The 6,000-nt window shown below is 42.4% G+C and overlaps 1 protein-coding gene across 1 annotated transcript in view; it reads left to right on the top strand.

The window, feature by feature from the left end:
• Nucleotides 1-6,000, top strand: part of LOC119598239 (dentin sialophosphoprotein-like) — a 29,285-nt gene that overhangs the window by 1,096 nt on the left and 22,189 nt on the right. The window lies entirely within an intron of this gene.

Genomic DNA, 6,000 nt, shown 5'->3' with positions numbered 1-6,000 from the left:
TTTCCCCCTTTTTCCCCCTCCCTCCTCCTCCTCCTCCCTCCCTCCCCCCTCCCTCCCTCTCCCCCCTCTCTCTCTTCCCCCCCCCCCCTTTCCCCCCCTCCCCCCCTCCCCCCCCCCCCCCCCCCCCTCCCCCCCTCCCCCTCTCTCTCTCTTTTCCCCCCCCCTCCTCTCCCCCCCCCTCTCTCTCTCCCCCTCTCCTCTCTCTCTCTCTCTCTCTCTCCTCCCCTCTCTCTCTTCTCCCTTTCTCTCTCTCTCTCTCCTCTCCTTTTTTTCTCTCTCTCTCCTTTTCCTCTCTTCTCTCTCTACTTTCTCCTCCTCTTTCCTTCTTTTCTCTCTCCCTTTTTCCTCTTCTTTTCCCTTTTCCCTCCTCTCTTCTCTTCCTCTCCTCTTTCTCCCTCCTCTCTCCTCTTTCTTTTCTCTTTCCTCTCTCTCCCCTCCCCTCCCCCCCCTCTCTCTTTCCTCTTTTTTTTCTCTCTCCCTCTTCCTCTTTTCTCTTCTCTCTCTTTCCTCTCTCTCTCTCTCTTTCCTTTTCCCCCTCTCTCTCTTTCCTCTTTTTTTTTTTTTTTTTTTTTTTTTTTTTTTTTTTTTTTTTTTTTTTTTTTTTTTTTTTTTTTTTTTTTTTTTTTTTTTTTTTTTCTCTCTCTTTCCTCTTCCTTCTCTCTTTTCCCCTTTTCTCTCTCTCTCTCCTCTCCCCTCCCTCTCTCTTCCTCTCCTCTCTCCTCCTCTCTTCCCTCCCCCTCTCTTCTCTCTCTTTCCCCTTTCCTCTCTCTCTTTTTCCTCTCTCTTCTCTTCTCTCTCTCTTCTTCCCTCTCTCTCCTTCCTTTTTCCTCTCTCTCCCTCTCCCCCTCTCTTCTTTTTCTCTCTTTTTCCCTCTCTCTCTCTCTTTCTCTCTCTCATCTCTTCCCTCTTTCCCCCTTTCTTTTTCCCCTCTCCCTCTCTTTCCCTCTCCCCTTTCTTTTTCCTTCCTTTTGTCTGTTCTCTTTCTTTTTTCCCCACACTCTCCTTTTATCTTTTTTTTTCCTTTTCCCTCCCTTCCTCCTTCCCTCTCTATTCTTTTGTTCTTCTTTTTTTTCCCTTTTCCTTTCCCCCTCTCCTTTTTCTTTCCCCTTTTTCCCCCTCTTTTTTTTCCCTTTTTTTTTTTTTTTTAAAATTTTTAAAAATCTTTTTTCTAATTTTAAATTCCCTTAAAACCTGCTTTTCCTTTTTCCCTCTTTAAAAGATTTAAATAAAAATTTTATCAAAATTCCCCTTCCCGGGTTTACACTGACCCCCCTTTTTCCCCTTCTTTTTTTAAAATTTTCTTTTTCTTTTGTTTTCCCCCGCTTAATTCCCTTTTTAAAACTTCTCTGGTTTTTTTTTTCTTTTTTTTTTTGGGCTGTTTTTTTTTTTTTTTTTTCCTTTTTTTAAAATTTAATCTTTTTCTCCCCCTTTTCCTTTTTTTCCCTTTTTTTTTAAGGGTTTTTTTTTCCTCTTTTTTTTTCTTTTTCCCTCCCTCCCTTCCCTCTTTCCTTTTCCCCCTTATCTTTCCTTCTCCTTTTTTTCCCCCTTTTCCCCCCCTCTCTCTCTCTCTCTCTCCCCCTCTCTCTCCTCCTCCTCTCTCTCTCTCTCTCTCTCCTCCTCTCTCTCCTCTCTCTCCCTCTCTCTCTCTCTCCTCTTCCCCTCTCTCTCCCTCTCTCTCTCTCCCCTTCTCTCTTCCTCTCCCTCTCTCTCTCTTCCTCTCCCTTCTCTCTCTCTCTCTCTCTTCCTCTCTCCTCCTCTCTTCTCCCCCCCCTTCTCCTCTCCCCCCCTCCCCCTTTTTCCCCCTTCCTCTCTCTCCCTTTCTCTCTTCCCCCCTCTCTCTCCCCCCCCCCTCCCCTCTCTCTCTCTCTCTCTCTCTCTCTCTCTCTCCTCTCTCTCCTTCCTCCTCTCTCCTCTTATCCTCCTCTCTCTCTCCCTCCCTCCCTCTCTCTCTTTCTCTCTCTCTCCTCTCCCTTTTTCTTCTCTCTCCTCTCTCCCCTTTCTTCTCTCTCTCTCTTTCATCTCTCTTTCTCTCTCTCTCTCTCCCCTTTCCTCTCTTTCCTCCTCTCCCCTCTCTCTCTCTTCCTCTCTCTCTCTCCTCTCTCTCTCTCTCTCTCTCTTCTCCTCCTTTTTTCCCTCCTCTGTCCTCTTTCTCTCTCCTCTCTCTCTCTTTCTCTCTCTCTCTCTCTTTTCCCCTCTCTCTCTCCTTTTCTCTCTCTCTCTCTTCTCTCTCTCTCTCTCTCTCTCTCTCTCCCCTCTCTCTCTCTCTTTCCCCTCCTCTCTCTTCCCTCCCCCTTTTCCCTCTCTCCCCCTTTTCCCCCCCCCTTTTTTTTCCCTTTCTTTTCTTTCTCTTCTTTTTTTCTCTCTCTCGTTTTTTCCTCCTCTCCCCTTTTTTTTTCCTTTCCCCTTCTCCCTTTTCCTCTCTCTCTCTCTTCTCTCTTCTCCCTTCTTCTCTCTCTCTCTCTCTCTCTCTCTCTCTCTCTCTCTCTCTTTTCCCCCCCCCTCTCTCTCTCTTTTCTTCTCTCTTTTCCCCCCCCCCCCCCTTCTCTTCTCTCTCCCTCCCCCCCCCTCCCTCCCTCCTCCCTCTCTCCCTCTCCCCTTCTCTCTCCCTCTCTCTCTCTTCTCTCTCTCTCTTCTTCCCTCCCTCCCCCCTCCCTCCTTCCCCCTCTCTCTCTCTCTCTCTCTCTCTCTCTCTCTCTCTCTCTCTCTTCTTCTCTCACTCACTCACTCTATCTCTATCTATCCCTATCTATCTGTCTATCATTCTCCCTTTTGCTCTTTCCCTCACTCGTTCTCTCTTTAAGACGATTGCTGTGACCTATTCCTTCCTGAATCAGCTGTTGCGTTTAGGCGACTTCAGAGCAAACGTCACTCCGTAACGAAAAAATTTGATTGACTATTTGCTCGTCGTCTCGATTGTTGTTTATCGTTTAAGGCTGCCAGGTTTTTCGGGGGGGGTTTTCTTTTTTGCAAGGGGATTTCACAGGGCCGGGGTTTTTGTCGGGGCAGGGCAGATCTCCCTCTTTTCGCAGTTGACTTCAGTGTTGCCTTTGATTTCGCTAAGCATGAGGATTCTCTGTGTAAGATCCTACTTTATGGCGTTGGTGTCAAAATCCGTAATGTTTTCTTTTCTTTTCTCCCTCCTTCAGTGGTTTTATTTTGTTTTTCATCACGTTGTCTCTAGGTGATTACGGTAGTATTTCAGGACCTTTTTATTGTTTTTTTTCTTCTCTTCATTTCTTTCTTTTTTCTTTCACTTTCGACATGCGCAGTGTCCTTAAGGTTATAACCATATTTTATCAGTGTGTAACACATCGTATCCCCTGCATTTTTTGCCCCCAGAATAGGGTTTAGGGGCCCGCGGTTCTTTAAAAAAATTGTGCTCGGGGCCACATAGGTATGACTCAGTGCCAAGGCTATCTCTATCATTATTCGTAGGTCACATGCCATTTCCCTCCTGATCCTCTTTAAATGGTCGGTAACATGAAGATGAATACTTAAAGTTTCGTATGTCACATTGGATCCTCTCTTTTACTTTTGAGGAGCTCCTTTAGTGCATTTCATTATCTATTGCAAATAATAAGTAAAATAGAAATAAAATGTTTGTGATAATACTTGTCCATAAAGGGATTTATACTACCCTTTTGCTTGATAGGGTATTTAATTCGGCTAATATTGTGCTACGTAACTTGAATTGTATTTAAACCATCGATATTTAATTGGATCTCTCGCAATATTGTATAAGATATATAAATGCTTCACTCAAGCTTTATTCCTGTTCGATGAAGTAGAGATGCCGTGGCAGTGAGTTTGGGCCCGACCCCTGTACCCATTGTAAACCCAAAATTTCTCCAGCGATTTTTTCCCGCGTTTTGGTTTCTGGGGCAACTGCCCATAGGGCCTTTTATGTTCGTTTGGGAAAATTTCTCTCTCCCTCCTCCTCTCTCCCTTTCCCTCTCTCTCTGGCATATATATCTATCTATATTTATCTCTGCTCTTGTCATTATTTTCTCTCCTCTCTCTCCTCCCCCATCTCTCTTTGTACCCCCCCTTTCTCTCCCATCATCGCTCTCGCCTCATTCCGGTAACTTCTTGAGTCTGGAAAGGAGTGGAGAAAATTGGACATGTTAAGCCAAGTTATTACTATGAGTCCAGGGAGGTGTCGCTGCCATCTCGGGGCGTCTTCGTGTTCTGTTTTTAGGCCTTTTTTATTTTTTTTTGCATTTTTTTTTTTTGGTAGCGACTGGGGGGTAACTTGTATGTTTTAATGAAAAGATTTTTGTTTGGGTCGTTTTTCTGTTTGGAAATTTTTGTTGTCATTATTCTTTGCTATTATTTTTTGTTATTATTATCATTGTTATTACTATTATCATTAATGTTGATCATAACAACTATATATTAAATGCTTGGGTGTGTTTTTTTAAAAAAGATTTTTTTTTGTCCATATCCTCCTCCTCATTTTTTCGATAATGGAATCCCTTCTTAGCGGTGTCAGTGTAAGGTGTCGTTATAGACCTCCGGGAAGTAAAGCGTGATGCTGCAACCGTTATCCTCTGGGCGTGACGGCATAAACGGGACTACCTTGAGACCATGGGCGTGATAGCTTTGTGGGGGGGGGGAGGTTGGCTGTCTGGCGATGTTTTTTTGAAAGTTCATATTTTGGTTGTTATTTATGTATTCATTCATTCATTCATTCATTCATTCATTCATTCATTCATTCATTCAAATGCTTATTTACTACTAGTATATAACTAGTCTGATTTTTTTTTTTTATTTTTTTTTTTTTTTTGTGTGTGTGTGTGTGTGTGTGTGTGTGTGTGTGTGTTGTGGTGTTGTGTTGGTGTGTTGTGTGTTTCACATTGTGGTGCTGTTTAATTTATCCTCTACAGTTTTTCTTATGCCTGTTTTCTTTTTCGTTTTTCTTCCGGATGGTTTTCTGTTTAATGTTTTTGCTCCTTTTCCATTTCCAAAAGTATTTTATTTTCAAATTTATAGGCCTATAGGGACACTAAAAGGACCTATAAATTTTTTTTAGGCTCAAATTTTTAGGGTTATATGGGGGCACTATAGGAGACCTATAAATTTATAGGCTCAAATTTATAGGCTGTATATGGGACACTATAGGAGACCTATAAATTTATAGGCTCAAATTTATAGGCCTATTGGCCTAAGGAGACCCTTAAGGCCCCTTTAGTTACGTGTATTTTACTTTCACTTTTGTCTTACGGCCGAAAATAAGCGACGCAAGTCAGTTCCCAATACAATTTTCTCATGTTAAAATCTCCATGTTTGTAGGATGGGTCTATGCAGCTGCGGGAAAGTCGTTGATATAAAATATATATTATATATATATATAATATATATATTATATATATTTTATATAATTTATACCCCACACACACACAACACACACACACACACACACACCACCACACACACACCACAACCAAAACACACACCCACCACACACACATATTCTTTTAGTTACTTTGGGATAACCGGGTTTAATTATATTTAAGTAAAGGATTTTGTTCTTCAAGAAATGTATTCTGCATTTTCTTTTAAGTATACGGTCGTTAGTCTTTCAGCGTAGGAGTTCATTAGTGGTCAAAATGAGAAATGGTCGTGTGATGATGTGTTTCTGGAGTAGGTCAAGATGTCTTTAAATTCTTTCTTCCGGGCGATTCCTTTTCTTGGTTTGGCGTTCTAGTACATTCGCTTGTGTGTTTGTTTCGTTTCGTTTCGCTTCGTTTCGTTTCGAGAGATTTCCACGTATTTTCATTTATGATTGATCTCGCGGATATCTTGGTTTCGATTCATTATCGTTCTTTATTGATTTACTTGTTATTCTCTCTCTCTCTCTCTCTCTCTCTCTCTCTCTCTCTCTCTCTCTCTCTCTCTCTCTCTCTCTCTCTCTCTCTCTCTCTCTCTCTCTCTCTCTCACTCTCGTAATTTTCTTGTCCGTTTTCCGTTCTCTGTGACTATGTACAATAATGTTATATC

Source organism: Penaeus monodon, chromosome 41 (assembly GCF_015228065.2).
Source record: "Penaeus monodon isolate SGIC_2016 chromosome 41, NSTDA_Pmon_1, whole genome shotgun sequence".
In the NCBI taxonomy this organism is placed as follows: domain Eukaryota; kingdom Metazoa; phylum Arthropoda; class Malacostraca; order Decapoda; family Penaeidae; genus Penaeus; species Penaeus monodon.
This window is presented reverse-complemented; position numbering and strand designations above follow the sequence as displayed.